Raw genomic sequence first — 26,116 nt, forward strand, 5'->3', positions numbered from 1 at the left:
TAAACAAGAGTGGCCCTGATGTCACCACCGACTGGCACATCCCACAGTAGTCTAGCCAAATTAGCTGCTTCCAAAACACACAAAGTACATATGTCAAAACGAAGAGCATATACATGTAGTCATACTGTAGCAATATGCCGACCTCGGTGAACCACAAGCTAAGCCAAGCAATTTATCTTCCTCTCGACACTTGAGGAAGAAAAGCCACTATGTATACTAATACAATGCCCACATATCAATCAACACTCCCACTCCTGAACAACAATTCAGCAACCATGAGAGTACCCAAAACATACGACAGAAAATGCAATTATGTGTCCATGAGCAACAGAACATTTCTTATATATGAAGCAAACAAAAGGGTAGTAAGTAACCAGTAAACAACACCCACATGACCGTTAAGGACGCAGTTAAATTTCAGCGTTAGGAGCTAAGACATCCAATGAGAAACATCAAATTTGTAACGCATCTGAAATTAAAAACACATATGCAAGCATGTAATTAGTTTAGGTCCTAGCTCAGTTTTCACAAGCTACCTCACTCGCTCGTTTCACTTTCATTCACTAGACCACAAAAAATTACCCCAAACCTACACTAATAAATCTGCTACAGTACAATTTTCAGGACTAAATCACTTCATTTCATTACCAAACATATTTTATAATAAATTACGTAGAAAATTAGGAAAATGAATATTTTTCTTTTCATGTTCACTTACAATAAAAAAAATATTTCTCACAAAAGGTGAATGTAAGGAAATAAATTTAATATTTCTTTCTAAAAGGTGCATGTAAGAAAAAAATTAATTCATTCTCACAAAGAACTATTGATATCAAAATTTTACTGGCTAAATAGTTCAGTGTATTCATTTTATCAAAAGTGCAAGAAAAAATTAATCCAGTATCACAAACTGCGAAACAACCCCCAGCTTGCCCTTAACACAAATTGTGTTTTTTAGACTCCTCAGAATCATCAGAACCGCTTCATTTATTCAGGCTAAGGGGAAACAGTTAGAAGAAATTAAACCAATTATAGAACCCTTATGTGATAATGTTACTGTTTTCAAAATAACAGATTTTATAGATTGTGAAGGAGAAATGGAAAGTGGAATGTTTCTTGTAAAAAAAAAAGCATGTGGTAGTTTTAAGTTATTTAAGATCTAGATTTGCTAAATTTAATTTGGCTTGATACAGAGGTAAAGCATAAATTCCTTATTTATTAGCTTCTAATGAACAAACAATTAATTGCATTATACGAATTATTAATAAAAATATTAAAATTATTAAACAAGAATGAAAATCCTATAGCAACTCCTTATGAAATAGAATTGGCTGATGTTAAATTTTCAGTGAATCAGCAGATATTTTAAAAGAACTTACAAAAGAACATTACTGTTTATTAGATTTAGGTATAACACAAGTTTTTGTAGGTATTTTTAAACACAGAAAAAAGGAGAAATATAGAAGACTGTAATGCAATACCAAACAGCTATAATATTGGAGGAAAAGGCAGCTAAAGTTGGATTAATTCTAACTCTGGAGTAAAGGTACACAGTAAATTTATTTGCCAATTATCGAGTCCAGGAGTTAATAAACAACTTGGTAACGATATTACAGATTTTTTTAATTATCCAGATAAAAGGCTAAAAAATTTTGGCTATTAAATTATCTAAAGAAAATGGATTTACAAGACTAGAAGCCACAATTAATAATTACTTTGACACGGATCTCGAAAAGGAATAAATGACTGGTCAGTTAAAAGATTCTTTAGAATTAATAAATAATAACAGCAAATATTTCTAGAAAGCTCCTTTTTATTCTGTTTCAAAAGCTAAAATTAACACAGTAAATCCAAAATAGTCTTTGTATTGTTTTCAATGATCTTCTTGTATATGTATATGAGGCAAATAAAAATACTGGAAAATTAACAGGAATACAGATAATAATTGGAACAAAAGTAAAGAGTAAAAACAAAAGTTAGTTAAATTTGTTTTATCTGCATCTAGTTTTAACTATAAACTTATTAACTGTACAAAAATTTGTGAAGAGACAAATTACATAATTTCTGCAACCAAAAAGTGTTTCTTTAAATAAAAGAAACATATCTTTCTTAATACCATAGCTTTTTTCTTCCATACCCGAAAATATAAACATTGAAGGATTAGGATTAATAATAATCAGTGATGTATTCCATTTGTATCTCGAGAAAGAATAAATATTTCCAACAAACTCTATATCCTGTTGAAGAAATTAAACCAATTAAGGTAATAGATATAGAAGCCACTAACCAACGAGAACAAGAGTTAGAAAATAGAATTGGGGAGAAGAGGAGATTGTGGCACAACTTGACTAGAAGAAGGGATCGGTTGGTAGGACATGTTCTGAGGCATCAAGGGATCACCAATTCCGCATTGTAGGGCAGCGTGTAGGTTAAAAATCGTTGAGGGAGAGAGTTGGGTTGTTTGGAGGATGAGACCAAACTGTGAGGTCATCGGTCTCATCAGATTAGGGAACGATGGGCAAGGATGTCGGCCGTGCCCTTTCAAAGGAACCATCCCGGCATTTGCCTGGAGTGATTTAGGGAAATCATGGGAAACGTAAATCAGGATGGCCAGACGAGGGATTGAACCGTCGTCCTCCTGAATGCGAGTCCAGTGTGCTAACCACTGTGCCACCTCGCACGGTATTGTAGAGGGAGACCATTAGGTGAATACACTAAGCAGATTCAGAAGGATGTAGGTTGCAGTAGGTACTGGGAGACGAAGAAGCTTGCGCAGGATAGAGTAGCATGGAGAACTGCATCAAACGAGTCTCAGGAGCTAAGACTGTAAGGTGTCACTCAAATCCAACATCTTCCATGGAAACCCTGACATGATAAGCAAATCCAGTAGTATGTCACATAGCTCCGAATAAATCGTGACATTAAATTAACCAAAGTAATACAAGTAACGAGTGAGCAAATGGAATATCACAGACTAACACAAGAATGCCTAAATGCATGTCGTACTTTCCCACCGTGAGACAGACGCAGTTCCGAGGGGAGAAACGAGGACAGAAGCCGAGAGCAGAACCATGTTAAGCTAGAAGGCCATACGATAAGGGACGGAATGGACACCCGCGTCGCCAGCTAACTACTAGGGCCACACCACCAGCAGTTTTAGCGTGAGACTTTTTCGCGTCTCTGTTACATTAGGACCACCCCCCAGCCCATGCTAAAAGATAGAGCCCTCCAGAAGAACAGTATAGATCTTACGATAACACTAAAACGACCACACCAGCTGCAGGTTTTAGCGTGAGAGTTTTTCGCGTCTCTGTTACGTTGCAAACTTTAAAAACATTGTCCCACCACGAAAAGTATAACGTTTCTCATTGGATACACAGAATTTTTGTAGGGGGAGCTTAAGGTTAACATTGAGACCCTGATTGGTCAGATGAAAACACAGCCAGATAGTTTTTTTCTAAACCAACTTCGGTAAATTGTAGTAAGGAGAAGTTAGGAAAGAGTTGCTTCCGAGATGGCGAGGTGAGCGGAGCTGTGCTGCCCGCCGATGCCCTGACGGTGCCTAAACACCGACAAGGTAATGAACGCACGCGATGCCGCATTTTTGAGAGCATAAAGTTTCACTCAAAACTGCAGAAGTCTCATCTGTTACACCCCCTTTTTTGCGTAATACTAGTGTCGATCGTTAATTAAAGCTCATGGTGATCACATTTGCCACAGGTCTGAAACGCGATGATTTTTCTTTAATATAGTTATTGAGAAGCCACATCAGCCACTGTAATTTGCGACAAGTTAGATACGTAATTAAAGATAATTGAGGGCCACTGTAGACCATTGTGATAGTTTTCTCTTTTGTGAAACTTAAATTAAACCTAGATTATAGATGTGATATGGCATAGGTCATCCTTCGATCGATTGTAGAACTTGGAAACCCATTCAGTGGATATTCGTTCACATTTTTGTTGAACGCAGTTGGTTTTTACCATCCTGTATTAAAACATCTCCTTTTATCAATAGTGCAATTTATAAACGATGTTTTGTGAATAGAATAAAATTTCCAATGGTAAACTTAACTGCTTTTTCGACGTTATTTTACCAGCTAACTAAAAATAGGAAAACCTTGAGCCCCTTCCACTAAATTTCCAGTGGAGCTGACGCTGAGATCATTAAGTATTTGGTTATATTATCGCTAGTCTCAGTGAACTCTTCTGAATTCTAGATGTCATGTGTGGTCTGGCGTCTCCTTACCAGCAACAGGTCCCAGGTTCAAACTAGTTAATTCCCTAAAAACCACGCTCCGAGCGTCGTTGCGCGAAAGTGGTAGGGAGACACGATATAGAACAAACAGACGCCACCATGAATACTTAGAAGACCACAACAACAACAACAACAATAACAACATAATTTGTGTGTGTGCATCCGTCAGTCGTTTTTTGATGAAGGTCTGTGTGATTACAATGCAGAGGAAAAATGTAGAGAACGTAGCAGTTCTAATCTATGGAGGATGTCAGGTAGCAGAAGAGTAATTACAATGATGTCTTCTTATTACAAAATGGGTGCAGGTAGTACAGTACTGGAGCACCTTTTAAAAGCACGACATGTACAATAAAGGAAAGGCTTGCTTAGAAACGTTTTCATCATTAAGTTTCTTTGATTGTGGTTGGCTGAATGACTGGTGTGCATTTTCCTTGTGTTCCTTTTTGTTTACTGTCGACTCCAAAAGTAGACAAATTACGTTAGCCCAGGCACGTGCACGGGGGATTGGTCCATGATCGTTGAAGTCAGTTTTGTGTTATGTTTTTAATAACGTCACGTTTAAGTGAACAGCCCCTTGCTAAACGTCGGAAACGTAACAGGCACTAAATCTTGACGTTTCTATTGCCTTTTTTCTGTAAGAATTTAGAAAGGGGAATTTCTGAATTTCTCTGAATAGCTGCTCTGAAACAGTATCTGCGAGTTTATGAACCAGACGACTGTGTAGAAGGGGGAACTGACTGCCGAGATGTCATTTCGACTGAGAAGCTCTCAACTCTCAAAGCGACAGGACCATATTAAGGCGTCTGGAAACTCGCCGGGCACCCAGGTATCCGACGTCTGAACGGGGAAATTTCCAGCGCACGCGACAAAGCGGCAGAGTTTCATTTACTGTCAGAATGGACGGCCAAAGAAATATGGATATATACGTGTCTTTCACCGCGGTGTTTCAGTCATCATCACACACTACAATTCAGCAAGGTACTCCAGTCTTAGTTGTTGTTATTATTATTACTAATATTACTGTTTTGTTTTGTTTTAGTGTAACACTAGAGTGATGTATCACGAGAACATATGCTAGCAGGTAAGTTACCAAATCGTAAAAAAATTATTTTTGCAATTCCTGTGAAGGGAAATGTCTATTTGTGCTCTCTTTTCTAAGCAAGTACATCATAAAATGATTCTTTACTGGGTCTGTAGACAGAAAATATTTATATTAGTACATCTATAAAATTTTATTTTAACAGATGCTGCAGTGCATCTAGAAACTAGATATTAAACAAAATAGACAAAGCAAGACGTAAAACGTCATTCACTAGCCATATGGCTTATAGTGCAGTAAACAAGCTTTCAACTAGCAAGACAATAGACGTGAAATGTTTCTCATCGTTTCATTAGGCATCATAGTAAATATCATAAATTAAGAGCTCCACAGTATAATCACATGTTTTCAGGTTTGAGTGTGTCGTATTTACGATGCTTTCTACAAAGGAACGTCAATAGCGAGGATAATGGCCTTTTTTTTTCTACACCTGTGCCTCTGAAAGGCACACACTAACGGCTTTTTTCGATGCGATTGTCGCGCAGCTGGGTGCCCACGAGGCATTACGTGAAGGTGGTCACTTAACTTTCTTATCGATATATTTACGATACCAGTTTCCACTACAGTGGCAGTCTCATATAAAAATATTTCACAGGTCAAGAATTTGCGTTACAAATCTGTAGAAACAAAATACTTTAAATATAATAGTGTCCAAAAAATTTTCGCCAGCATAGTGATTCACACATATACACACATTTCATAAGTCTTAAAGTATGATTCTCGGTTTCCAACATCCTTTTTCACAAACCAGAGTCCCTAACCACTACTCATTATTCCTTACCTTATTACACATATACATATTCGTCGACACTTCTTCAATATTTCATCATAACAGATACATAGCATAACCAAATAACTCATATAGCATCAGCTTAAACATACCTCAGCAGTATAATTCACATCGTCGTCGTAATAATAACACCATAACACCTCAGTCAAATTTCAAAAACGTCATAGCTACCTCCAATAATTTCAAAACCTAAAAAAAATTCTCTGCTCATGTCAAAAGTGTCATCTGCCTCAAACGTACTTTAAAACTCATGATCCCATACCAAATATGTCATTCAGAGCTCTCATAGTATCACAATGGTTCCGAAAAAATATGAACAGTTCACAAAGTACAGACAAAATACAATTTCGTAAGTGTGAAGTTATCCAACCGTGTAATTACGTAAACATCCGTCACTAATGTAGTAAAATAAATGTTTCTCTCTCTCAGTTAAATGATCAGATAGCTGTGTAATTAATGTGTTAGAGAAATATGGTACCGATGTGTAAAGTTGTATAAGCAAATACCATATTAGCTAGGGCTCCTTGTGCTTGCCATACACATGCTACACAAAGTAAGCGTGTACCCCCCTGAGGATTAACGTAATTATATCCTCAGATGTTACAGATTACAGCAATGGAATGAAATGTATCAAGGAAAACCTTTGTATCATTGTACTTCAAATATCTTTAAAAATAAATGTATTAAATACAAAATTAGTCACTCAAATATGTGTACTGTAGCGCTAAACTGTGCGTCGTGTTGTAAGATAATATCTGTGGAAGTGTCGTAGTTATCGTCCTCCGAAAGCTATGTTCTGCAGAAGTCAATGTACTTACCTCATGATAAACAAAAGTGAAATGCTATGCGTATAGATATCGTAGTTACTACACTTATTGCCGTGATGAAGTAAGTACTGTACTGTAACGTATTGTTGTACTACAGAAAAGGCTGTCACATTGTAGCTATACCACAAAAGATACTACTAGAACATGTTTTCCTTTCCAGAAGAATTCAGAAAAACTGTGCAGATATAAAACAGAAACAGTGCAAAAGCAACATTGTAAATTGTCACTCATTAGTAGCGTCGTGATAAAATCGTGTAGGTGTCACATAAACTAACCACTGAGTCACCTGGTATCTCACAGAAAGTACTTTAAATCCAGAATGTATTTTCAAGTAAACCAAAACGTTGCATTAAAATCTCATTAGCAGTACTGGTAAATGTTCTAAGTATGTCAGCCTTATAGTCGTTACGTAATCGTGCAACTAACAAGCAAGAATGAACACAAAATAACACTGTGATGTCTGTTCACTATAACAATGCATTCATAATTTCTGTTTAAATAAGTTCTCTTGGTCCTTGACTGGACATTTAACTTCAAAACATTGTTGCATGTTAATAGTTTCTCAGTGTGACAAATTGTACTTGTAGATTGAAGTGAAAAATTTTATGGCAAAGACTGTTAAAAAGCAGATTATCTTTCAATAAACGGTTTTACATGTGAAATGTGGTGCAATCTTTTACTCTTCCTAGTACGCAGAGTTTCAGTTTCAACGCAATTATCATGTGGTTACGTCGGTAAAGAATACTGGAATTTTTCCTAAGGTTAGCGTCTATGTTATTTTTCTCTGAGGCAGCCGGTGCACGTGGCTGCCAGCGGTCGTTATTGGGATTTGGAGATCTAACTTCTACAAATTCACCTTGTTGAGAGGGCCCTGCCGTGTTTGAACCACGCCATTTCTGATGAAATTCACGTCTGACGTTTTGTCGGTAGTTTGCATAGTTTCTTTTTTGTCCGTCATGTGGTGGAGAATTTCTCCCAGAATCTTAACTGCGCGCTGGACCGTTGCGTCTGAAGTTATTCTGTCACCCTTGATAATAATTGTTTAGGTTCCCATATTGTCTGTTTCTGTGGTTATCTCTGTCATGTTCATTACTACGGAAATACGATCTTTCTCTGTAACTATTACTCTGCCAGTGGTTGTCATACGGGTGGTGCCTGTTTTGGTCACAATTTGTGTTGTGAGAAATGCCTTGTCGTGTCCAGTTGTTATTTCTTTCATCGCGGAATTGCGACGGATATGACCTGTAATTGTTGTGCTTCTGTTTTTGCGTTCCGCGATTGTCAGTGTCAATTTCCAGTTCTTGTAAGAGTCGCTGAAAAGCTCCAATGTCGTCTTTGCAACGTCCTGCCAAAATAATATGTCGTAAATGTTCAGGCAATTTGATTAAGCAAATGCGGACGAGTTCTGAGGGGCTGTATGGGTTTGAAAGATACTGATTCTTATGTAACATGCCTTCAAAATATTTGACAAGACTGGAAAATTCAGATTGTTCGAAATGTTTCATCATGATGATGCTATGTTTTACTCGGTATTCTGTAGCTTGAGACCAATATGCTGAGAGGAAGGCATGGTAAAATTCTCCTTCACTGTGGCAATCGTTAATGATCGATCGCATTCTTACAGTGGGTTCATTCCCTAAGTAGCCACACATAAATTCTAATCTGTGCTCTAATGACCAGTTGGGGGGGGGGGGGGGGTGGAACAATGAGAGAATTGATGAAGCCATGCTTGTGGATGAATGTCGTTGCCAGAATTTTTAAATGTTTTGAATTTACGTGTAGTAATGAACAGCTTATAGTCAATATCATCACGTCGGCGAGTCGCATGTCGGTCATTGTTACGTCGTATCGGCGGTTCCATCTCAAAATTCGGTGTACTTTGCCAATTTCTTTCATAATCTCCGAAGTTTCCTGTGTTATTATTTTGTGGTTGTTATGTATTTCTATGTCCCTCTTCCCGTACTGGAGCGCGAGTGTCCTCTGAAATATGTAATTCTTGTATTACTTGAGCCAACTGATCTTGCACTTCCCGCATTTCTCTTTTGTACTGTGTGTTGGTTTGATTTTGATTCTGTTTCAATTTTCTAATTTGTTCATACTCTTCAGTGTCAGTGAAGGCTACAGGTTTTATGTCATTCAGATCATCATCTACCTTTGTAGATAAGTTAGTGAACTGATCTGAAAGTTCGGCTACTTTATCAGATAGTGAAATTATTTCCTCTGTGTGTTTTTCTGAACCAAGTTTCAGAGTGTCCATTTGTGTTGAAATCGTATCTACTGTGTCCTTTAAGTTTTCATGAGTTTTTTCAAGTTGCGTAACCAAATCGGTAGATGCAACTGAGTCAATTTTAGCTTGCAAGGTCTCATGATTTTCATGAACAACAGTTTGCAGTTCTTTTATGGCTTCTTCGTGATTCTGTAATGCATTTTCATGCCGCTAAAAAATAGGTTGAAAATGCTCACAAATTTGTGTTTCTACGTCATTACAGACTTTTTGACATTTCGATTCAATGTTATGCAACTCAGTAGTTAAATCTTCACGTGTTTGTTCAAGTGTGGTGTCTAACTTCCGAAGATTTTGTTCCATTGTGTCTAACTTTTGAAGCTTTTGCTGTGTTTGTCTCTGATTTTGTTCCATTGTGTCTAACTTTTGAAGCTTTTGTCCTATTTGTTGCATTAATTGTAATAACAATGCACTGGTGTCTGAAACATTTTCCTTCGCAGTTTGAAAAACAGAAAATGTGTCTTGACTTATTTGAGAAAACGGTGAGTACGCAAAATCTGAATCTACAGTATTTGCAAGATTGTGTCCTGTCATTTCGGAATCCTGAGGCGAGCTGTTGCCGACCGATCGATCGATAATGCTTCCTCGTTCACTAATTGTTTCACTGGCTACACCATTATTTGCAACCCACTCCATTTCCCTATGCACAATTACCAAATTTCTACTTTGAACATTAGTTAATTCATTATATGGTGGCGCTAACACACTGCTTTCGTCTTCACTTTCATTTCTCAGTTTACTTTGGAGCCTAGTATTACGTTTTTCACACGCCATTATTGTCACAATATTTCACACGATAACACGGAAAAGAACAATTTGAAGAGCCAAAATAAGAGAACACATTAACATAGCACTGAAAATAATATCTCGTTAATTACAAGCCCAACTGCGAAATACTTGGTGCAACTCTGCATGCATGCCACAACTGTTTTACTGTACAACAATGAAAGACTGCAACTACAGAGGAAATTCTCTCTACAATTACGCGCTAGCAATAAACAAAGGCTACACAAACTACAAGAAAAAAATCAGAAGATTCCAGTGAGGTATCCTCGGCTAAGGGTCGACATATGAAACATCCTCTTAGAAAAATTATACATGACTGTACTTAAACTGACACACAATATTTTTAGCGCAACGCAATCTGACTTTCAATAATCCCTACAAAAGAATGGCCCTGCCTAACATTAACCTATACCTTTCACAAATCACTTACCTCAACAAAAACTTCGTTACTCGAACTAATGCAATACAGCGAGCACCACTAGTGCCAGCTAAATAATAGATTCAAACTACTGAAGGCACTAACTACTGATAGGGATAATTAGCAAATGAAAGATTTTAATAGAGAACAAACAATGTATTTACCTTAATAGTCAAAATATATATAGCAGTTGATGACATCCAGTCTTGCAAATTTCAAAACTCCGCCATCTCTCTCCCCACGTCCACCACTGCTGGCGGCTCACCTCCAACTGCGCAACGCTACGCGCGCTGTTAGCATCCAGCTGCCGCTGCCCAACACTACAATGGCAGACAACAATGCAAACCAGCCACAGACTGCACACAGCACAGTCAGTGATCTTCATACAGAGCGCTATGTGACGTTACCAATAAAACCACCTAAACAGCCTACTTACAAATCTTACGCGCGTCCGTTTTCGTAAGCAAACTATGTGATTTTCGAGCCAGAAATGCGCGAGAATCGCCGCTGGAGAGAGCTGTGATCGCAAATCATGATGAGGAACACGTGCCGTGTAACTTACCACACAGCAGCCTCAATGAAAAACAAACCCCATGTGATGATGGATATATATGCGCTAGCCGCTAGCCGCATTGCCCCTTTCACAGTTTCTTTAACCACCATTTAGCTAACTGCTTTCAGTTCACAAAAAATCTAAACTAATGAAGCTCCAGAAGATCATATGAACATTTTTGGAAGTGCGCTATGATACTGTTACTTATGGTTTTACATATTACAACACTCATAGCAAAACATCAATACAAATAATTAATTATTTACGAATTCAGCTCCAGTTACATAAAAGAAAGTGAACCTTTAACAATCTAACTAAAACGTAACTACCAATACACAGAAAGTCCAACATTTTCTGTCGTTTGGAGCAATTTATTTAACATACCTTTCAGCGGTTTCTAATGATTCTCATAAACTTTTAGAGCAATAACCAAATGTTCGAAAAACAATGCTGCCTTAATATTCACTTTATATAATTTCTCTTCATTACAGGTACCATATGTTATTGAGTATTTGTATGAAGTAGTGTTGGTGTTGGAAACATACATTCATTACGTTACTTTTCTTTCTTTTTTCTAACTGTTAAACTATTACGATTATGAAACTATTACCATTATTCCATATTGCTTTCCAGTAGCTATCATTTAATGTGATGATCTTCATTGTAGTTTATTCCATTTGCCCGTAAAGTACAGCACAAATTTTCGAAAGTGATTGGTAGAGAATGTGTGCTCATCAAACTTATATGTAGACTGTTTATGTTCTATTTTCTTTTAGTCTCTTACCCATGTAAAGGAACGGACCGAATATTGCACATGAATAAAGCACATAATATTTTAACATGAGTTCAAATGTGTTAGTAAAAACTAAACATTATCCTATCGAAGTGGGGGAATATCTAACTAGATCAGTTACATTAAAACAAAACAGTAATAATAATAATAACTAAGACTGGAGTACCTTGCTGAATTGTAGAGTGTGTGATGATGTCTGAAACACCGTGGTGAAAGACACGTATATCTCCATATTTCTTTGGCCGTCCATTCTGGCAGTGGATGAAAATCTGCCGCTTTGTCGCGTGCGCTGGAAATTTGTAAGTTTGGATGTGATGAACTGCTATATATATTTTGACTACTAAGGTAAATACATTGTTTGTTCTCTATTAAAATCTTTCATTTGCTAATTATCCCTATCAGTAGTTAGTGCCTTCCGTAGTTTGAATCTTTTATTTAGCTGGCAGTAGTGGTGCTCGCTGTATTGCAGTAGTTCGAGTAACGAAGATTTTTGTTGAGGTAAGTGATTTGTGAAAGGTATAGGTTAATGTTAGGCAGGGCCATTCTTTTGTAGGGATTATTGAAAGTCAGATTGCGTTGCGCTAAAAATATTGTGTGTCAGTTTAAGCACAGTCATGTATAATTTTTCTAAGGGGACGTTTCAGATTGCTCTGCTGGCTCTATCCAAACACACCTTTCCTCCCTTGTGCATATGCTACCAATGTTGTTCTGTCTGCACTAAATGTAATTGAAAACTTCGTTACACATGGACTACATACAGGGCAAAGAGGATAGCTCCTTGTTCAGTCAGTAAGAACATCAGTTTTTAAAAATTCCATTGCAAGTAGTTTTGAATAGTATTCCAAATAAGGCATTACGTAACTGCTTCTATTCAGTAGCAGCATTATAGAACATTTGAAATACAAGACTTGAAACAGGAACGTACAAAATCACATGCTGCAATAGTAGCCTAATGTTAATTTTTTCTGCTTTATGGAAACATGTGTGTATGTATGTATGTATGTATGTATGTGTGTGTGTGTGTGTGTGTGTGTGTGTGTGTGTGTGTGTTTGTGTGTGTGTGTGTGTTTGTGTTTCCCACGGATGTTCAAAAAATCGTACAAACTGACCCAAAAGTGCTCTAACAAGAATACAAAAAACCTATTATATACGAGATTATATACGAGGGCTATCCACAAAGTACATTACGTTTTGGAATTAAAAATAAATAAAGTACTGGAATTTTTTTTATTATATACAGATGAAAGCCACACTTAAATACTGCTTTTCTACATAGTTGCCATTTAAATTAAGGCACTTATCGTAGCGATGGACGAACTTGGAAATTCCTTCGTCGTAAAATTCGGCCGCCTGCGCCTTCAACCTCAGCCATAGTGCTTAGAGCCATTTGAACCATTTTGCGTTAATTCGTATCGAATCAAAGAGAACCCGTTTTCGAGAGTTCTGCAACGTACTCATGCTTTGAAATAGCGTATTTCATGGGGCACCAGTTAACATACAAAAATTCTTAAGTAGGGGCGTCAACTGACAAGGATGTAATCCAGTATGGCGTGCCCCAACATTTGCTTGTGACACAGAACATGACAATACGTCTCAAAGAAAAATATGACTTGCCATAGTCAATAATTCACGCTTCCTCATTGCTGTGGAGTGTGGAATTCCACGTTGTGATGCTGACCAGCTCCTTGCCCACGAATGTTTTCACATCCCGTTTAAGGACGGTTTAAGGAGCGGTGAGTAACAGTGAGAGAGGTGTTAGCTAAACTGGAGTGTGGCGACGCCAAACCTGTACCGGTAAGTGCGATTTTTCGGCCGTTCGTTGTCTGGAATTATTATTGTCAGACCAGCGTCCAGCCAAACGCTTGTAAATATTTCTTGGTGATGATTCTGTCAAGTTTGGAATAATTTATGCGTGAAACACAGCTGCTATTTAAAAAGAGGACACGGACGGTTTCTGACCCGTAACTTATATCTGAAACGGTTAGCGTGTCGGCTCTTTCTCATGCCCGCACTCTTCCGCGGTACAATTGGTCGCGATCGCCAGTTTAGGTGCGCACGGAGCAATTCGAAGGGGGTCGGTGTCCAGCGAGGTTTCAGGAGTTACGAGCACGTCCGCGAGAGAGGACAGTTCTCTCGTGTACCGAGGGTGGTACGGCTTCGGCGGTCGCAGCGGGCAGTCAGCCCTGAAACACTGTGAGGCCGCTGTTTTGGTGTAACGCGGTGGGGGGACACAGCTGAATGGGTCCGCGCGGCGAAGCCACGTTGACATAGCGGAAGCTGTTGCTGTCCGCTGGCGATTAAGGCCTGGGTGTGGCTGTGTCCTTTCCTGTGGCAGCACGCAGTATCTTCAACCCTCTTTCTGACGTTACCGACGGCGTCCTTTCTACCGGGTGAGTCCTTTTTTTTTAAGTTCTGTGCTTCGAAATACCAAGTTGTTGACGGCTATTTTTCTGCGGGAAAATGTACCGTGTTGTGATTGCACTGCTTTCCTTTCAGGCACACCAGCGCCCAAGTTCTGCTCCTTCTATACTGCTATTCATATTTAAAACAGTTTGTTGGAAGTGTTCATGTTGTCGGTGTTAAAGGTTGTGCCTCAAAAACGAATGTATGTTGCTGTGCCAGACACACACCATAAAAAATGCTTTAATGTGAAGCCTTTGATTAAATGCTAAGCACCCATAGTTATGTTAGCGATTCTTAAAGTACATTCTATTTCGATTGTCATTATAAACACAGAAATTTTCCAATATTCTGCTGAACGTTACTGGTATTCGGTGTTACTTAGGTTAGTTAAGCCTGTTAATCATCCTGTGCTTCCGTAACATGTATTGTTTAAGCAAATACTGATATGCTGTCAGTTTTCACCCCCCAGGTTAACCGAGAACGCTAACGCGCTGCTTCCTGGATTCGAGTAGGAGCGCCGGCTCCGCATCGAATCCGCCCGGCGGATTAACGACGAGGGCTGGTGTGACGGCCAGTCTGGATGTGGTTTTTAGGCGGTTCTCCATATCCCCATATGTGATTACCGGCCTGGTACCCACGTCCCGCCCCAGTTACACGCCTCGCAGACATTTGTATATGTTCGCACTATTTCATGGTTTACACTAGACGCAGACATCTGGGATACACTAATTCCGTCCCGGCGGGTACGGGTTGGTGACAGGAAGGGCATCCGGTCATCCTCTGCAAATCACATCGCCAAATCTATAGTGACAAGGCTGACCCCGCGCTGAAGTGGGACAAAGGTCCAAAGCAAATGATGAATGTTGATGTCAGTTTTGACTGATTATTTAAAGAGGAAAGCTAGAATCCGACTAGTCATAGTTAATGTTCACCTCCTTGCATGAAAGTTGGTATTTACGAACCACAATACTAGCTGTGTGGTATTTACTGAGCAATTGATTCCTCTGATTGGTCGGTTCAGAGTTTACTATCTTAATTTAGTGCTACGTAAAAGGATCACAGTTTCACAGGAGTCACAAAGCTTTGCTATGAATGTATTAGTTTTTCATATGTTCAACAGTGAAACTTGTTTGTCTGTGTCGTCGGGGGCTGCCTTAGGTGCTGCCACCGCCGGGTGCAGTCAGTGGGACCTATACTCTCTCAGTGCTACCGTAGTGCAGCAATACAATATTGATCAGAAAGTGCTTTCCTTAAAATACGTTTTTAGTCATAAGTCATGCTACTTTAAGTAAAAGGAAGTAAAGGGTACTGATTTTACTGGGCCCATCAGGCTGCAGAATAGACAAACTGAATTGCTGTTTGAAGGATTTTCTGTTTTTTCTCTAAAATAAGATTATTTAAATGCTATGAAACTGTCTCCCTTAAAGTCCCCTTGACAAGGGATTGGTTCTATCCTTTTGATGTTTAATTTCTTATGTAATTCCGATATTTGAATCTGAAATCTAAATTTTAAAAAAAATGGTTCAAATGGCTCTGAGCACTATGGGACTCAACTGCTGTGGTCATCAGTCCCCTAGAACTTAGAACTGCTTAAACCTAACTAACCTAAGGACATCACACACATCCATGCCCGAGGCAGGACTAACCTGCGACCGTAGCAGTCACGCGGTTCCGGACTGCGCGCTTAGAACCGCGAGACCACCGCGGCCGGCATCTAAATTTAGTAGTCGTATAATTTTACTAGCCATGCCTAACATTGATTTTGTTTTACATTAAGACATTCACAGACACATTCTATTTTCTCTTAAGAACTGACGTTATTCATTACTATGTCTTATAATTCACGGGATAATCGCCCGTGGCTCCAATCTATAAATTCAACACATTGTTTTAGTTCTTAATTTTAGTGTTACATGTTACTTAAACGAAGTTTACCGCCTAAGAGCCGGTTACTGTAGTCTGAATGTCCATGCTGATACCCGGGTATCCTGTTATTACTCTATTACGCTGTGGTAAATAAACTTTGTTGTTGAGACTTCTCTACGGACTTGGTCCTTCCACACCCTGCAGGCTTGAGACTTGCAAACAACACGTCAGTTTCGTAGTTCTGAATTTTCACAGAGATCAGTTCGAATCTGTTTACTTGTTGTGTGCTTGGATATTTAAAAAAATTATAGTGTGGAACTAAGACTTAGCACTTTAACGTAACTCAGGAGGCTGAACTTCATTGGAGAGTTAGGTCATCTGCATCGTCATCTGCATCGTGTGACGAACTTGTGACGCGAATGTAATCATATTTCGTTTTCACCCATGGTGGAACAATATTATTGCAAGTTTAAAAGGTGCTTTGTTTGAACACTTGATACCATGCATTTCATACTTGATCATATATGCAGGGATATTCATACAGTCAGTACCACAACAAAGTGTACGCCATAATTTTGAAAGTAACGACAGCAGTGACATCTCTGATAGTGGTCTAGGTCTGTAATCAGTGCTCTTTTGCACAGTGTATAGATGAAGTGTGGGAGTAGACTGTATTGTCTTTTTTCAGTTGCAATGTAAAATAAGTGCAAAATATCTAAATCATCCAAAGGGACCAAAGCTTTCAAATGGAGCTGCTGCTGAAATTCTTAGCCAGTCAAATACATTCGTTGAGAAGTGGGTTAGTCGATATTTAGAGGTTTTAAACGCGGACGATTTACTGGAGAAAGGGGTGAGCTGCTAAGCTATAATCGATTATTCCGGAGCCTGCATAACTATTAGGCAATTGTGCAATTAGTAATAACGTGTATTTTCATGTAAACATATATTCATAATAGTTTCTTTTATTTCCTACACATAATGGCGTACTCTTTTTTGTGGAGCTAACTGTATACCATAGAAAAATGTAAACAGCCATTTTTTTTAATTTATTGTGTTCCATTAATTAGTTTTCGAAACTTTTCAGGCTCATCTTCAGACGTGGAACATTTAAGTTACTTGTTCATTCCCATAGCTTGATTCTGGGTACTGGCTCTATGACAGGAAGACAGAAAAAAATAATTTATCACAATGATTAATGTTTGCAAGTTGAATTGTATCGAAAAATGAATTCTGTTACTACGAAAGTACGGGCAGCTTTGTATTTGGTGGCCGCCTTGTAGCTTCCGTTTTGATTGCGAACTGGCCCAGATCACTCACTTTTAAGTATGGGTATAAATATAAACCATCACAATAAATCGTCAGAGTGCAGTATGTTCTTTACAACTGGTGCATGTTACAAAGATCTTCTTTGAGAAATATGATATAGTTCGCTCACATGTAATTACTTATTTTATGTTATCCTATACTTAGCTGAAAAAAATTATTTTGTTTTTGTGTGTATAATATAATCGACGGGTATGCAAATACTTTACACTAAACACTGGTGTTAGACTGAAAATAGTATTACAGCATTTACAGAGAATTACAGCTGTTTATGTAAACATAACATTTACTAAACTTCAAAGTTAAATGCTGCTTTATTTCTATTCTTGCGTAAACATGATCCTGAATTATTTGTTCATTGTAAATACAGACTCAGTTTATTGCAACTAACATAATATGTAGATGAGCATTAAGTTTTTTAACAGTATGAGGCTTATATACAGATACACAACAAACCATTTATTCTCTGGTAGTTTATTGGCATACAGATGTAGTTAACATGTAAAGAGGCAAAGAGGATGGGGTCGTGATAGTTGGGTGTGTTTAGTATGGTTAACTAGTTCCATAGAGTGATACTTTCTGAAATAGAAATTTGTTTCTCAGTCCAGTTTTGTCAACGGGGATGGTACTATTTTTGTAAAACGTTAACTTTCACCGTCGGAAACATCACAATTAAATATTCCGGACTATTATGCTGTGGGCGGATGGGTTTCCCATTAAAACCCAAAGTTTTTTATTTGCGGGGGACAAGTTACTGACCGTTAAGGAATATACTGGTAAAATAGAAAATCGTGGCAATCTACAAACCCAACCGGAACATACAGGTTCACCGAAAACTGGCCTAGGATCTCGCAAACAGCTGGAAAATGCAGAAATTTATAGGATTCCATGTAGATGTTGGGAGGTAAGCAGGGGTACTACAAAAAGAACAGTTAAAAATGACTAGGAGAGCACAAGGGCAACAGGGAAGACATTGACATTCTTTGAAGCCAGGACACAACCACATTCATTTTGATACAACTCAAGTACTCACAGCCGCAAGCGGATACCGTGAAAGGCTATAAAGAGAGACCATAGAGATTGTTGAAAACACAGGAGTTTAAATAGGAAGGAGGAGGGAGAGAAATAGAACATCTGGATCCGGTACTGAAGAAGATCCACACCAATCTTCCACAGTGAGGTTATACCAACAGTGGACGACGGCAGTCTACAACGGCCAGTTGCGCCCGGATACATATTCAAAGCATGTGACGTCACGCCACTGCGCGGGAGCAAGCGTAAACGGAATTTTGCTGTACTCATTAGCGAGCAAGGATGTGAATCGGACATTCAAAGAAGCTACGATCCTTCTTGAATAGGAACTCCATCCGACCACGGCATAACAGGCCGGAAAATTTTATTAATAGTGCTCTATTTGTATTGATAAATATTTCTATTTCAAAAGGGCAAGTTTTTTGCCCGTGTTAGAAAGATGAAGTATCTGAAGGTTCTGTTCTTTGCTGTTTGCAGAATGACTGTATTGGGCAATATGTGTGGCAAAGATGGAATTGTTCACGTAGTTAAGACTGAGTGAATTTGTGTGCACTTTGAATATTGTTGTGAAGCTTCTAACGTTTTGTGCAGTATAGAGTTCTGTACATTAATTCTTGTTTGTGGGCGGTTTTGGAGCAATTGGTTGTCAATACTGGAGGCTAATGGATTTTATAGTTTTAGACTCTGCATGCATTTACTTTGTATTCATTAGGTGATTATATATGCTATTAACCATAACTCTGGAGGCAGTCTCTAGATCGGTGATTCATCACATGATTAATATCCCTATAAGTATAAAATTCGGAGTAGGTATTAAAATCCATGGAGAAGAAATAAAAACTTTGAGGTTCTCCGATAACATTGTAATTTTGTCAGACACAGCAAAGGACTTAGAAGAGCAGTTGAACGGAATGGATAGGAGCCTATAAGATGAACATCAACAAAAGCAAAACGAGGATAATGGAATGTAGTCGAATTAAGTTAGGTGACGCTGAGAGAATTAGATTAGGAAATGAGATGCTTAAAGTAGTAAAGGAGGTTTGCTATTTGGGGAGCAAAATAACTGGTGATGGTCGAAGTAGAGACGATATAAAATGTAGACTGGCAATGGCAAGGAAAGCGTTTCTGAAGAAGAGAAATTTGCTAACATCGAGTATGGATTTAGGTGTCAGGAAGTCGTTTCTGAAAACATTTGCATGGAGTGTAGCCATGTATGGAAGTGAAACATGGACAATAAATAGTTTGGACAAGAAGAGAACAGAAGCTTTCGAAATGTGGTGCTACAGAAGAATGCTGAAGATTAGATGGGTAGATCACATACCTAATGAGGAGGTATTGACTGGAATTGGGGAGGAGTTTGTGGCACAAGTTGACAAGAAGAAGGGACCGGTTGGTAGGACATGTTCTGAGGCATCAAGGGATCGCAAATTTAGCATTCGAGGGCAGCGTGGAGGGTAAAAACAGTAGAGGGGGACCAAGAGATGAATACACTAAGCAGATTCATAAAGATGTCAGTTGCAGTAAGTACTGGGAGATGAAGTAGCTTGCACAGGATAGAGTAGCATGGAGAGCTGCATCAAACCAGTCTCAGGACTGAAGACAACAACAACCACATGAGTAAGTAGTGTGAACGTTCTCAGCGTTAGAAAATCTGTTACTCTTCAAATTTTCTTTCAGCTTTTCGGCAAGGTGGTGCAAGATACTGACATCCCGATCGGTATTAGTTACATCTTCCTCAAATAGTAGGCGCCATTTATCTACGATTGTACGTGACTTTGCACCTGGTCCACACATAGCCAGAATTTCACCGTGAATCTGTAAGCAATTTAAATATTTTGGCCACAAGAATAGTACTTCCCGGTGTGCCTCAACTTAGGAGTACGTTTCCAGTTGCCGCGCCACTTCATTCCCACACTGTGGTGCACCTGTTGCCGTGACACGGCAAAACTCTGTCGGCAGGAAACCCAGACATGTACTCTCTACTGACAACGTTGCAATGGTGATCCTGGCATACGTCGCCTCATATGGTTTAGTTTCTAAGGCTCCATGTAAGAGATAAACGATTGTTAAATCAGATGAGTATTTCTGAAATATCTTGACACTTAATTTGAAAATGTGTAACAGACAAAAACAGTGAGTCAGGTGCACTAAAGTAGGTTCTTTACGCAGTGTTTAGTCGATCGGTCTCAGCGAGTCCACTCTCACATAACTGCCCTCATGTAGCTAATCAGACTCTGAGGATACAGTAACTGCCGTTAGTGTATCAGGGCGGCAGCTACAAGACGCGAGCGAAAGTCCCGCTGCGACTGGCAGCGGTGTGTATCCGCGCACAATACTGGCGCCTCGCCGGTGTTATTGCCTCGCCGCCAATATGTGGCGACGCCAGCCGGCTCTGTCGTTCTCCAGCTCGCAGCGCCGCTGCTGGTGGTTCGTAAACCCTGCCCGCACTCGCCTCAAGTGGCGCCAGCGAGCTGCCCTGCGGACACGTGTTGCCCTGCTGTTTGCCTTGGTCAGACTTCCGGGTACACTCTCTCCGATCACTCAGCACAAGCTGTCTACACCATTTAGAGGTGTCATTTCTACTCAGTAGTAACACCAAGAAAAAATTGTGATACTGAAAATATTATTTAGTATATCGTCGACGAGGTATATTCTGTTTAGAGGTACATGTTTAGGCACATATTGATATCCCCGCCACGTCTTCGTTTTTTGTGACCACCTCTTCATCTCAGAGTAGCACGTCTTCACTTATCTGCTGGATGTATTTCCCTTCAATGCTTACCCAGCTACAGCTACCATTAGTACCATGTTACTTATTTCCTGATGTCTTAACACATGTTAGAATCAGTGATACGTGGGGCTTCGGCTATTCGCTTACTTCAGTTTCGACAGGACATAGAGATACACTTATATTGACACTTAGATATATTTATAATAATAATTTCCAAGTGTGAAGATCCTTAGAAAAACGGTAGGACCGCGTTCTCCAATCATAATGCTGTCCCAATATGACGCATGGTTTGGCACTTACAAGAATTTCTGATGTTATGACTTTAAAGTTTAATCACGTAGACGTCTGACTGGTAGTGTTATTGAAGTACTTAGTCCCAACAATTTATTCAGTGCCAGGATTTAATATAGCCGCGCGGGATTAGCCGAGGTGTATAAGGCGCCGCAGTCATGGACTGTGCAGCTAATCCGGGCGGGCGGAGGTTCGAGTCCTCCTTCGGGCATCTGTGTGTGTGTGTGTGTGTGTGTGTGTGTGTGTGTGTGTGTGTGTGTGTGTGTGTGTGTGTGTTTGTCCTTAGGATAATTTAGGTTAAGTAGTGTGTAAGCTTAGGGACTGATGACCTTACCAGTTAAGTCCCATAAGATTTCACACTCATTTGAACATTTAATTTAGAATTATTGTAGTAAGACCCGTGTGGGAATCCAAATTTAACTATTGGCAGTGTAAGTTCAGTTACATAAGGTTGTTCAGTGTTACACATATTTTAAATTTCTAAAATACATGAGTAGAGTTCTGGTGTTCTAGAAATGGCTAACGTGGGTAAAGTTTCTCTTTGCAGCAAGTACATAATTCGTGAAAAGAATTACATTTCACATGATTGATGGAAGTATCATTGAAGGCGCGTAGAGAATGAAGTTCAGCCGATGTAACTGTTTTTCGTGAGCTTTAAATAATAGGTGCCAAAAATAGCAGCGATTATCAATCCCTTGCTAGTGAAACTGCTGATCGTAAGAGGAGAAGGTATCTCTCAATTATATTTGACAGTTCACAGCAGTTCTGTTCTATTTATTTGTGGCTAACCAATCCTACTTCGCAGAACACCGCACTTTATTACGGCAACATTTGAATAATTACAATATGTACCTACGAGAGCGGAAAAAGAGCTATTCTCGAGTTACAGTTCGACGAGACGGTGAAATATCTGAATTTATGGCGTGCGGCATCTTACAGATGTGAGATGGCCGTTGCCATGCTACCTACCCTCCTTGGTTAATGAATAGAGTGCCACCTACCCACTGAAATAACTGGCCACTGACGTCCAATAAATACCATTCGGACAAATTTACGTTTAGGATTAGTTGATGTAATAGCTTTCTTCCAGTTATAGTGATAGGTGTGATTAATGAATTCGATTTCCAACCCACCGCCGTGTCTGCTAAATTCCAAGTTTATAAAGCCCCTTCTATGTGTACTCGAATACTGACCTGTTGAAAAATTGCTCCACGATTTTGTCATGTGAGAGGTAACTCATGACGACACAGTTCTTGATGTGTCGTTGCGCCACGTGAGTGCCCTCAGTCACTATATACAAAGCCTGACCTGAAGTCATATCTGGTGACTGCCAACATCAAGACGCCAGAAGTAACACTGAAAGAATAGGACACCTCGCAAGGTCAATGCCACGGACGACGGTAATCTGAAGTTACGTAATAAATGGAACACCTATAGCCGTCCTTACGATGTTATTTATTATATGGCTACAATGTTGGTGCTTCAGTACACCATCTTCAGGCCTTAACTGACACTAAGGGAGGCTATCTCTAATGGTAAATGCGATTTATCAGTGGCCAACATCTATGAACTGGTTTCCGCAGACTACCTGTAACAACGACGCTGTTTCTGAAAATATCAAATACCAATTATGGTTGGGGGCACAGGTAGTCTGCGAAAACCAGTTTAAGTTAGTCCCTCAGCGTCAGTAAAGGTCTGAAAATGGTGTACTCAAGCACTTAAAGTGGTATTCCTACAATAAATGGCATCGTAAGGACGGCTGTAGGTGTTCAGTTTTATAAGTGAATGCCCGAAGTTCCTTAAACCACCAATCATAAGGACGGACATTCGAAAACATAATCCGAAGTAGTGGTGAAACGCGATTCACAGTCATAGCAGCATTGCATACGCGACCCACGTGGTGCGGTGGTAACACCAGCCTATGCGTGGGGCGGTAGAACCCTAGTCCAACTCACGCTAGTCTCCGACCAATGGCGCGCTCTGGCACAGAACGTTGCAAATAGTTCGTTACATCTTCCTGGATGACAGTGGCACACGTGAAAAGGTTATGACGCTCTTGGCGCAGTTTAAGGTGATTCCGCTTGTGGTGGTCAAGTATGTAGATCGGAACCTTGACAACTAGTACACCTGGGCTCAGCACACGTTCCGCTGTCGTGCAACATCGAGCCACTGTCACATCCAAATGCCCCACAGGTATAGATATTGCACGAATCGTTCAGCCGCCAGATGGAGACCCACATTGAGTGTGTTTTCAGACCCCTTTTTTTTTTCTGAAACCGCTGCCGCAGCCGGCCGAGGTGGCCGAGTGGTTCTAGGCGCTACAGTCTGGAACCACTCGACCGCTACGGTCACAGTTTCGAATCCTGGCTCGAGCATGGGTGTGTGTGATGTCCTTAGGTTAGTTATGTTTAAGTAGTTCTAGGGACTGATGACCTCTGAAGTTAAGTCCCATAGTGCTCAGAGCCACTTGAACCATTTTTTGAACCGCTGTCTCTTAGGAGTAAGCGGCACCTCCACGTCCTCCACAGTGATCACTCAACATCTGAAGGTGTTCACGCCCTTCACATACCTTACCAGTTCCGCTAACAACACTAACACGTACAACACTAATGCGTTCCGTGACTGTTTTACTCGTCACAGGGAACTGCGGCTCTGACCACATACCGCCCGATAATGTGTGCGTGTACAAAGGCACGTTGACACCCGCCTGTGTTATTTAGGAGCTTCACTACTTTTAGGTAGTCTATAAATGGTTCAAATGGCTCTGAGCACTATGGGACTTCACATCTGAGGTCATCAGTTCCCTAGAACTTATAACTACTTAAAGCTAACTAACCTAAGGACATCACACATATCCATGACTGAGGCAGGATTCGAACCTGCGACCTTGGCGGTCGCGCGGCTCCAGACTGAAGCGCCTAGAACCGCTGAGCCACACCGGCTGGCAGTCTATAAATGCACTGTCACTTAAAATAAGAGATCACTACATTGCGTTACGGTTGCTTGTATAAGGAAATGGTTAAAATAAGTTTTCTAACTCTGCTTTAACTTAGTACCGAATGGGCCGCCCAGTTGGCGGTGAGGTCTAACGCACGGCTTTCCGGGCGGGAAGAAACTCCTAGTGCGCGCCACGAATCCGCCCAGCGGATTTGTGTCGAGGTCCGGTGATCCGACCAGTCTGTGGATGGTTTTGAGGCGGTTTTCCATCTGCCTCAGCGAATGTGGGCTGGTTCCCCTTATTCCACCTCAGTTACACTATGTCGACGATTGCTGCGCAAAGAAGTTCTCCACGTACGCGTACACCACAATTACTCTAACACGCAAACATAAGGGTTACACTGGGTTCGGTGTGGGGCGGCGGAGGTTCAAATGGCTCTGTGCACTATGGGACTTAACATCTGAGGTCATCAGTTGAACTTAGAACTACTTAAACCTAACTAACCTAAGAACATCACACACATCCGTGCCCGAGGCAGGATTCGAACCTGCGGCAGTAGCGGTCGCGCGTTTCCAGACTGAAGCGCCTAGAACCGCTCGGCCACAGCGACCGGCGACGGCGGAGGAGTGAAGTGGACTGCGGTAGTCGTCGTCGATGGGCTGTGCACCACTGCGGCTGCGGCGGAGACGGAGCCTCTCCGTCGTTTCTAGGTCCCCGATTAACATACAATACAACACAATACAATAGTACCGAATGAGTGGTGAATGCAGGTGCCAATAGCAATTTGGGAGTACATGAACCATTTTATTTTCTATGTAGAGTGACTTTAGAGATTAGTTTCTTCAGTTTGGATCCAAATCCTCGACGTAATTACTGAATGCTAAAAACTTTTTAAATGGCTGCCAGTCTGTCAAATTCCTTATGAAATATGATCTTTGTGGCATCATTTACATTACTTTCCAGTTCTGGCCTGTACTTATTTTAAAATGCAGTTGAATAATTGAAACGCATTTTTAGAAATGATACACATTTCAGCTACTCACTTACATTTGAAAATGGACACTGACCAGCTGTGTAATGTAATGCGTGATGCAATAAAGGCCGTCTTGTACGAAGAATTCGACATCTGCAGCGGACATTTAAACCGGTTTCATCATTCAGATACCAGAGTTTTACTCTGTGGCATGTCCCGTTGTCTGCTCACATAGTACCTCACAATGAAATTGTTTGTACTGTAATGCTGGTTCCATCCTTTTCCAAATACGGGAGGAGGTTAGAGGGTTACTGTCCATTTATTCACTGTCGCTACAGTGGTGATGAAAGCAGCATTCTATCGTGCTGCAAATAACGTCGAATATTACCCATAGCTGTTAAATAAAAAGATTATTTGTAATATGCATGTCTGCGTCCGGTATAAAGCAGTTAATAGGTGTGGCGTGTGAACGTTCTTTACTTTATCGCAGTCGTTATTTCAGCTGAACTGAATGTCAAATCAGTTGCATTGAGATAGAAATGCCGTATCTAAATTACATCTCGGGTATGAAAGCCATTATCAGAAATGTGACCGGCGAGAATAGTTGTATGGCAAATGATGGATAGAATCAAACGATATGATAGTCGTATCACCAGCACTAAAATGAAATAATCGCCTGGGATCTTCGGCAGAGGTTGAGTTTAGCTGGCCTCCTCGACACTGATAATCCATTTTTCTGACAGGAAGGAGAT

The sequence above is a fragment of the Schistocerca gregaria genome, chromosome 3 (assembly GCF_023897955.1).
Source record: "Schistocerca gregaria isolate iqSchGreg1 chromosome 3, iqSchGreg1.2, whole genome shotgun sequence".
Taxonomy (NCBI): Eukaryota; Metazoa; Arthropoda; class Insecta; order Orthoptera; family Acrididae; genus Schistocerca; species Schistocerca gregaria.